We start from the raw sequence: 10,469 nt of genomic DNA, 5'->3' as shown, positions 1-10,469 counted from the left end.
ATAATAAACACTTATCATGATATAAGGAAATAAATAACAACTTTATTATTGCCTCTAGGGCATATTTCCTTTAGTCTCCCACTTGAACTAGAGTCAGTAATCTAGTTCACACCGCCATGTGATTTAACGTCAATAGTTCACATCTTTATGTGGTTAACACCCATAGTTCACATCGATATGTGACCAATACCCAAAGGGTTTACTAGAGTCTATAATCTAGTTCACATCGCTATGTGATTAGCACCCAAAGAGTACTAAGGTGTGATCATGTTTTACTTGTGAGATAATTTTAGTCAACGGGTCTGTCACATTCAGATCTGTAAGTATTTTGCAAATTTCTATGTCTACAATGCTCTGCATGGAGCTACTCTTAGCTAATAGCTCCCACTTACAATATGTATCTAGATCAAGATTTAGAGTCATCCAGATTGGTGTCAAAGCTTGCATCGACGTAACTATTTACGACGAACCTTTTGGCACCTCCATAATCGAGAAACATATCCTCATTCCACCAAGGATAATTTTGACCGCTGTCCAGTGATCTACTCCTAGATCACTATTGTACTCCCTTGCCAAACTCAATGTAGGGTATACAATAGATCTAGTACACAACATAGCATACTTTATAGAACCTATGACTGAGGCATAGGGAATGACTTTTCATTCTCTTTCTATTTTCTGCCGTGGTCAGGTTTTGAGTCTTCACTCAACTTCACACGTTAAAACACTAGCAAGAACTCCTTTCTTTGACCGTTCCATTTTGAAGTACTTCAAAATTTCTGTCAAGGTATGTACTCATTGAAAAATCTTATCAATCATTTTGATCTATCTCAATAGATCTTGATGCTCAATATGTAAGCAGCTTCACCGAGGTATTTCTTTGAAAAACTCCTTTATGCTTTCCAGAAAATTCTACATTATTTCCGATCAACAATATGTCATTCACATATACTTATCAGAAATGTTGTAGTGCTCCCACTCACTTTCTTGTAAATACAGGATTCCCCGCAAGTCTGTATAAAACTATATGCTTTGATCAACTTATCAAAGCGTATATTCCAACTCCGAGATGCTTGCACCAGTCCATAGATGGATCGCTGGAGCTTGCACACTTTGTTAGCATCCTTTGGATTGATAAAACCTTCAGGTTGCATCATATACAACTCTTCTTCCAGAAATCCATTCAGGAATGCAGTCTTTACATCCATTTGCCAAATTTCATAATCATAAAATGCGGCAATTTCTAACATGATTCGGACGGACTTAAGCATCGCTACGGGTGAGAAGGTCTCATTGTAGTCAACTCCCTGAACTTGTCGAAAACCTTTTGCAACAAGTCGCGCTTTGTAGACAGTAACATTACCGTCAGCATCAGTCTTCTTCTCGAAGATCCATTTATTCTCTATGGCTTGCCGATCATTGGGCAAGTCAACCAAAGTCCACACTTTATTCTCATACATGGATCCCATCTCAGATTTCATGGCTTCAAGCCATTTTGCGGAATCTGGGCTCATCATCGCTTCCTCATAGTTCGTAGATTCGTCATGGTGAAGTAACATGACCTCCAGAACAGGATTACCGTACCACTCTGGTGCGGATCTTACTCTGGTTGACCTACGAGGTTCAGTACTAACTTGATCTGAAGTTTCATGATCAATATCATTAGCTTCCTCACTAATTGGTGTAGGTGTCACAGGAACCGGTTTCTGTGATGAACTACTTTCCAACAAGGGAGCAGGTACAGTTACCTCATCAAGTTCTACTTTCCTCCCACTCACTTCTTTCGAGAGAAACTCCTTCTCTAGAAAGGATCCATACTTAGCAACAAATGTTTTTCCTTCGGATCTGTGATAGAAGGTGTACCCAACTGTCTCCTTTGGGTATCCTATGAAGACACATTTCTACGATTTGGGTTTGAGCTTATCAGGATGAAACTTATTCACATAAGCATCGCAACCCCAAACTTTAAGAAACGACAACTTTGGTATCTTTCCAAACCACAGTTCATATGGTGTCGTCTCAACGGATTTAGATGGTACCCTAGTTAACGTGAATGCAGCTGTCTCTAATGCATAACCCCAAAACGATAGTGGTAAATCGGTAAGAAACATCATAGATTGCACTATATCCAATAAAGTATGGTTATGATGTTCGGACACACCATTTTATGCTGTGGTGTTCCAGGTGGCACGAATTTGTGAAACTATTCCACATTGTTTTAATTGAATACCAAACTCGTAACTCACATATTCGTATCCGCGATCAGATTGTAGAAACTTTATTTTCTTGTCACGATGATTTTCCACTTCACTCTGAAATTCTTTGAACTTTTCAAATTTTCAGACTTATGTTTCATCAAGTAGATATACCCACATCTGCTCAAATCATCTGTGAACGTCAGAAAATAACGATACTTGCCGCGAGCCTCAACACTCATCAGACCGCATACATCAGTATGTATTATTTCCAATAAGTCAGTTGCTCGCTCCATTGTTCCGGAGAACGGAGTCTTAGTCATCTTGCTCATGAGGCATGGTTCGTAAGCATCCAGTGATTCCAAAAGCCCATCAACATGGAGTTTCTTCATGCGCTTTACACCAATATTACCTAAACGGCAATGCCACAAAAAAGTTGCACTATCATTATTAACTTTGCATCTTTTGGTTTCAATATTATGAATATGTGTATCACTACAATCGAGATCCAACAAACCATTTTCATTGGGTGTATGACCATAGAAGGTTTTATTCATGTAAATAGAACAACAATTATTCTCTAACTTAAATGAATAACCTATTGTAATAAACATGAATAACACTTATTTAGGTTCAACACTAATCTCGAAAGTATAGGGAGTGTGCGATGATGATCATATCAATCTTGGAACTACTTCCAACACACATCGTCACCTTGCCCTTAACTAGTTTCTGTTCATTCTGCAACTCCCGTTTCGAGTTACTAATCTTAGCAATTGAACTAGTATCAAATACTGAGGGGTTGCTATAAACACTAGTAAGGTACACATCAATAATATGTATATCAAATATACCTTTGTTCACTTTGCCATCCTTCTTATGCGCTAAATACTTGGGGCAGTTCCGCTTCCAGTGACTAGTCCCTTTTGTAGTAGAAGCACTTAGTCTCAGGCTTAGGTCCAGACTTTGGATTCTTCACTTGAGCATCAACTTGCTTCCTGTTCTTCTTGAAGTTCCGTTTCTTTCCCTTTGCCCTTTTTCTTGAAACTAGTGGTCTTGTTTAATCATCAACACTTGATGCTTTTCTTGATTTCTACCTTAGTTGATTTCAGCATCACAAAGAGCTTGGGAATCATTTCCGTTATCCCTTGCATATTATAGTTCATCATGAAGTTCTAGTAACTTGGTGATGGTGACTAGAGAAATCTGTAAATCACTATCTTATCTGGAAGATTAACTCCCACTTGATTCAAGTGATTGTAGTACTCAGACATTCTGAGCACATGCTCACTGACTGAGCAATTCTCCTCCATCTTGTAGCTATAGAACTTTTTGGAGACTTCATATCTCTCAACTCGGGTATTTGCTTGAAATATTAACTTCAACTCCTGGAACATCCCATATGATCCATGACGTTCAAAACGTCTTTGAAGTCCTGATTCTAAGCCATTAAGCATGGTGCACTAAACTATCAAGTAGTCATCATATTGAGCTAGCCAAACATTCATAACGTCCGCATCTGCTCCTGCAATAGGTCTGTCACCTAGTGGTGCATCAAGGACATAATTCTTCTATGCAGCAATGAGGATAATCCTCAGATCACGGATCCAATCTGCATCATTGCTACTAACATCTTTCAACTTAGTTTTCTCTAGGAACATATCAAAAATAAAACAGGGGAGATAAACGCGAGCTATTGATCTACAACATAGATATGATAATACTACCAGGACTAAGTTCATGATAAATTAAATTTCAATTAATCATATTACTTAAGAACTCCCACTTAGATAGACATCCCTCTAATCATCTAAGTGATCACGTGATCCAAATCAACTAAACCATGTCCGATCATCACGTGAGATGGAGTAGTTTTCAATGGTGAACATCACTATGTTGATCATATCTACTATATGATTCACGCTCGACCTTTCGGTCTCCAGTGTTTCGAGGCCATATTTGCATATGCTAGGCTCGTCAAGTTTAACCTGAGTATTCCGTGTGTGCAAAACTGTCTTGCACCCGTTGTATTTGAACGTAGAGCTTATCAAACCCGATCATCACGCGGTGTCTCAGCACGAAGAACTTTCGCAACGGTGCATACTCAGGGAGAACACTTATACCTTGAAATTTAGTGAGAGATCATCTTATAATGCTACCGTCAAACTAAGCAAAATAAGATGCATAAAAGATAAACATCACATGCAATCAATATAAGTGATATGATATGGCCATCATCATCTTGTGCTTGTGATCTCCATCTCCGAAGCACCGTCATGATCACCATCGTCACCGGCGTGACACCTTGACCTCCATCGTAGCATCGTTGTCGTCTCGCCAATTGATGCTTCTACGACTATCGCTACCGCTTAGTGATAAAGTAAAGCATTATAGGGCGATTGCATTGCATACAATAAAGAGACAACCATATAGCTCCTGCCAGTTGCTGATAACTTGGTTACAAAACATGATCATCTCATACAATAAAATATAGAATCATGTCTTGACCATATCACATCACAACATGCCCTGCAAAAACAAGTTACACGTCCTCTACTTTGTTGTTACAAGTTTTACGTGGCTACTACGGGCTGAGCAAGAACCGTTCTTACCTAGACATCAAAACCACAACGATAGTTCATCAAGTTAGTGCTGTTTTAACCTTCTCAAGGTCCGGGCGTAGCCACACTCGGTTCAACTAAAGTTAGAGAAACCGACACCTGCCAACCACCTGTGTGCAAAGCACGTCGGTAGAACCAGTCTCGCGTAAGCGTACGCGTAATGTCAGTCCAGGCCGCTTCATCCAACAATACCGCCGAACCAAAGTATGACATGCTGGTAAGTAGTATGACTTGTATCGCCCACAACTCACTTGTGTTCTACTCGTGCATATAACATCTACGCCTAAAACCTGGCTCTGATACCACTGTTGGGGAACGTAATAATTTCAAAAAAATTCCTATGCACACACAGGATCATGGTGATGCATAGCAACGAGAGGGGAGAGTATGTCTACGTACCCACGTAGACCGAAAGCGCGAAAGCGTTTATCAATGCGGTTGATGTAGTTCTACACCCTCACGATCCGTCCCGATCAAGTACCGAACGTACGACACCTCCGCGTTCAGCACACATTAGGTCAATGACGTCCTCGCCTTCTTGATCCAGCAAGAGGGGCGAAGTAGTAGATGAGTTCCTGGCAGCACGACGGCGTGGTGACGATGTTGGTGAAGAACAATCTCCGCAGGGCTTCGCCTAAGCACTACGAAAACTATGACGGAGGATAAACTAGAGGGGACGGGGTAGCTGGCACACGGCTTGGTGTTTCTTGATGTGTCTTGGGTGCTAGCCATATCCCTCTATTTATATGTTGAGTCTTGGGGTCGAAACTTGGAGTAAAAGCCTCCACAAAGTCAGTTTCACCCGAAAGGCAAGAGTCCTTCTCAGACTCCAGGACAAGACGCCAGGGTTCCCGACGTCTGGACCCAGACGCCAGGGGCCCTGGCGTCTGGCCCCTGGACTCTGCAATACTTCCTTTTGCGCTTTCCAAAAACCTTGTGGGCTTTCCCCTTTTGCCCAAATAAAGTGTTCTCGAACTCAAACATTTCAGGAAACATCCGGAACCCCTTCCGGTGAATTCCGGAACCCTTCCGGAGTCCAAACACTATTATCCCATATATCAATCTTTATCTCCGGACCATTCCGGAGTTCCTCGTCATGTCCGTGATCTTATCCGGAACTCCTAACAACATTCGATTACCAACATACATAACTCATAAATACTATATCGTCAACGAACATTAAGCGTGCGGACCCTACGGGTTTGAGAATTATGTAGGCATGACCGAGACACCTCTCTGGTCAATAACCAATAGCAGACCTGGATGCCCATATTGGCTCCTACATATTCTACGAAGATCTTTATCGGTCGAACCACATAACAACATACGTTGTTCCCTTTGTCATCGGTATGTTACTTACCCGAGATTCGATCGTCGGTATCTCAATACCTAGTTCAATCTCGTTATCGACAAGTCTCTTTACTCATTCTGTAATACATCATCCCGCAACTAACTCATTAGTTACAATGCTTGCAAGGCTTATAGTGATGTGCATTACTGAGTGGGCCTAGAGATACCTCTCCGACAATCGGAGTGACAAATCCTAATCTCGAAATACGCCAACCAAACAAGTACCTTTGGAGACACCTGTAGAGCACCTTTATAATCACCCAGTTACGTTGTGACGTTTGGTAGCACACATAGTGTTCCTCCGGTAAATGGGAGTTGCATAATCTCATAGTCATAGGAATATGTATAATTCATGAAGAAAGCAATAGCAACATACTAAACAATCAAGTGCTAAGCTAACAGAATGGGTCAAGTCAATCACATCATTCTCCTAATGATGTGATCCCATTAATCAAATGACAACTCATGTCTATGGCTAGGAAACATAACCATCTTTGATTAATGAGCTAGTCAAGTAGAGGCATACTAGTGACACTCTGTTTGTCTATGTATTCACAGATGTATCATGTTTCCGGTTGATGCAATTCTAGCATGAATAATAAACGTTTATCATGATATAAGTAAATAAATAATAACTTTATTATTGCCTCTAGGGAATATTTCCTTCAGTACCTAGACCGTGCAGCCATGGATCACCATCACTTTCTTGCACATGATCGTCCTAGCATTGCCATTCCTTATAACTTAGTCTATAACACTGACCTCGTGATGTTATTCCCTTGCCTTCACCTGCTTTGTTTGATTCTATTGCCAGGGGCGGATACCGGATTATGCCTGCAAACATCCTCGCCTACTGGAACGCTCACGCTGCTGCAGAGGCTGCACAGGCACTTCCACAGTGGGATCAGTGGGTGCCCGCTCCTCAGCAGTGGGATGAGTGGATGCTTGGTCCTCAGGATCCATACTACCCTCCAGGCTAGCTACTGATTGACTACCAACTTAGGCCAAAAGCCTAAGCTTGGGGGAGTACGTGTTTCTCACAGACATTATATTCATGTTCACATATCATTCCATTTGTCGGTGTTCACACTTTTTCATTGTATCATCCATGCTTAGATTTATTTTTCTTGCTTTCTTCTTGTGTGTTTGAAAAACTTTAGAAAATCCAAAAAAATTAGTTTTAGTAATGTACTTTCTATGCATGCTTAGTAGTAGCACTAAAAAGAAAATCCAAAAAGATTTCCTTGTTCTTCTTTTGCTTATTGGTGAAGGAAATATGCCCTAGAGGCAATAATAAAGTTGTTATTTATATTTCCTTATATCATGATAAATGTTTGTTATTCATGCTAGAATTGTATTAACCAGAAACTTACGGTGTGTTTGGTTGGGGAACCAACTATCATGGAATGGAATGGCTCCATTCCAGAGGAACGGGTCCATTCCATTCCTGTGTTTGGTAGGAGCAAAAGAGAGGAACGGGTTGGTTCCGTTCCGGTGTTTGGTTGGAAGCACGGAATGGAAAATGGAATGACATAAATTTCTAAATTTTGGCATCATATCATTTGTATTTTCAAGAAAGACAACATAACAATATGCATTGACAAGTTAACATATAAATGACAACACATAAAACACAGATTTCAACAAGGTGCACATAGTTAAACACATTTGACAGCCATACATTTGTGGTTCACATACGAAGCTCTCCAAAAGCAAGCAAAGTGCAATAGAGCCATACATGTCCAAGTCATACTTGACAGCCACACACGTCTAGTTCATGTATGAAGCTCTCCAAAAGCAACCAAAGTGCACTAGAAGCATACGTTTCAAGTTCACATACTTGACAACCATACAACCATATCGAATTTAGAAGTTCTTCTTGATATACCTACTCACCCAAAGAGACTTGTTGGTTTGGGAAAGTTTCATGAAGGCTCTTGCAGTCTTTGGGTTGTCCACAAGATGCGCATATATAGTAGTGGGCTACAGGCTCTTCATCAAAATCTGGCAATGTGGAGACTACATCCCAAAGGTCATCTGGTATGTCATCATCATCTCCACTAGACCTCACAAGCGCATCAGCCACAAGTTTGAACCCATCTTTGAGAATTAAACTAAGTGGATCTTAAGGAACATGCTTTACCTTAGCCTTCTTTTTTGGTGGTGCTTTCGGGAGAGAAGACTCACCAACATTTGGTGACGTGTTGACCTCACCGTTCTCCTCGCCTTCGAGATCAATGGAAAGAAGATCATTGTCAGATCTGGCATTCAGCCCCTTGGCCCCAATTGTCCCATAAATGGCAGCCGTGGCATGATAGTGCTCAATTGGGGTATTCAGGAAGGGGGCATCAGCTGTGTGGGTCTACAAACATTGTGCAAAATGATTAGCATAATGCAAACATAAAAAGAATCAGATTTGTGGGGTGAGAAGCATACCATACAATGCCCTGCATAGTGCTCCTTGCTGAGCCTAATTGTGCAAGTATCTTCATCCCATAGAGCTCCACTTAAATTCTTCAAATTGACCACCTTTGTCCAAATATTCCTCCACTTCTTGATATGGTTTTTGACTTGTTCTCCGATGATAGAAAGCTTGAATTGCTCGTTCAAAATAGTAGCACATTGTCTATGATGCACATCCCTGATTCCACTTGACGTTCTCTTCCCATCAGCAACAAGACCAGCCAAAAATCCAAGCATGCTTTTTGTCATGGCATTGGTCCAAACAATGATCCCAACTCTCCCGGAGTTCCCACTTGTAGCTCCAACACTCTCCATTTCTGTCCAAACAATAAAAGATACAACCTGTCTAGCCATCAAATAAATTCAAATGTAGTTGCATAAACATCACAAATACATGGTTCAACTTTAGTAAATGATACAATCTGCCTAGCCATCAAATAAATTCAAATGTAGTTGCATAAACATCACAAATACATGGTTCAACTTTAGTAAATGATACAATCTGCCCAGCCATCAAATAAATTCAAATTTGGTTGCATAAACATCACAAATACATGGTTTAAATTTAGTACATGATACAATCTGCCCAACCATCAAATAAATTAAAATGTAGTTGCATAAACATCACAAATACATGGTTCAAATACATGGAGTGTACTACACTCATAGATTAGCATACATTAGTTTTCTATCTTCCCACATTTGGGCTACCATTTGCATCCTATGGTCTACCACGGCCCTAACGTCACTTGCTTGTTGCCTTGATGTTCGAATTGGTTGGGTGGTCCATGTCACTTCCGGTATAATAAATTCATCAATCCCTTGTGACAGTGCATAATTATGAAGAACACAACAAGCTATAACAAGGTCAACTTGCACTGGGAAAGAGAAGAATGGTTTGGCATCATCTAAAATTTTGAAGCGCCTCTTCAGAGATCCAAAAGCCCTCTCTAACGTCACCCGTAGAGATGAGTGCCTAAGGTTGAATAGCTCCCTATAATTTTGGACTAGATTGTTGCCTCACACCACGAAAAGGGGGTAAGAACCCAGGCTTTGCTCCATAGCCAACATCAACTAGGTAGAACTTTCCTAAAAAACAATAATTGGTGACAATGGTTCTTGTAAGGTAATAACAATTGGACAATTTTCTATCTTAGGCAACTTCTTACCCGGTGGTACTTGTAAGCCCCTCTCACGCGTTAATGTATCAACTAAAACAGTAGCATCATGTGCTGACCCTTCCCAACCAGCTAACACATATGTGAAGCGTAGATCAAAATCTACCGCTGCCATCACATTTTGAGTGGTGAAGGCCTTCCTACCCCAAAAAGAATGCTCCACATCTTTGGTAACACCTGCTCGCACATGTGTACCATCGATAGCTCCAATACAATCCTATATAGTGACAGGTATTAATAAACAACATATCATATAACCTAGATAGCTAACAAATAGTTTCTGAATTTACCTTAAAATATGGGTCAAATCGATGATTTCCTACAATTTTTGTGGGGGTCTCCAATGATGGTGGCGTTATGTAATCATTACGAAGCTTGCCTATGGCTTGGAGAACCTTTCTAAAATAGATGTTGGTTGTGCTGTATGATCTACAAAAATTGGCTAAAATAACCCTATTCCGAAGGTTATGCCCAATTGTATGCAAAAAACATCGCTAATTGTTGCTCCACGCTAAGATGTGGACTGTCTTCTAGCAATTTGTGATCCCTGAGTATGCCACACAAGAAAAAGAACGCAGCTCTTTCAAACCTTAACATGTTTTTACATAACACATCGCTTTGCCAAATTTTTTGATCTAGATAATCATATCTAATTCGATCTC

General features: G+C 40.5%; 1 pseudogene; it reads right to left on the bottom strand.

The window, feature by feature from the left end:
* Positions 1-8,032: 8,032 nt before the first annotated feature.
* On the bottom strand, positions 8,033-8,896 carry LOC147966256 (uncharacterized; annotated as a pseudogene).
* Between the last annotated feature and the right edge of the window lie 1,573 nt (positions 8,897-10,469).

The sequence above is a fragment of the Triticum urartu genome, chromosome 6A, assembly GCF_056163025.1.
Source record: "Triticum urartu cultivar PI428250 chromosome 6A, HENAU_Tu73, whole genome shotgun sequence".
NCBI classification, from domain to species: Eukaryota; Viridiplantae; Streptophyta; class Magnoliopsida; order Poales; family Poaceae; genus Triticum; species Triticum urartu.
Note: the sequence above shows the minus strand (reverse complement) of the source record. Positions and strands in the feature narration are given on the sequence as shown.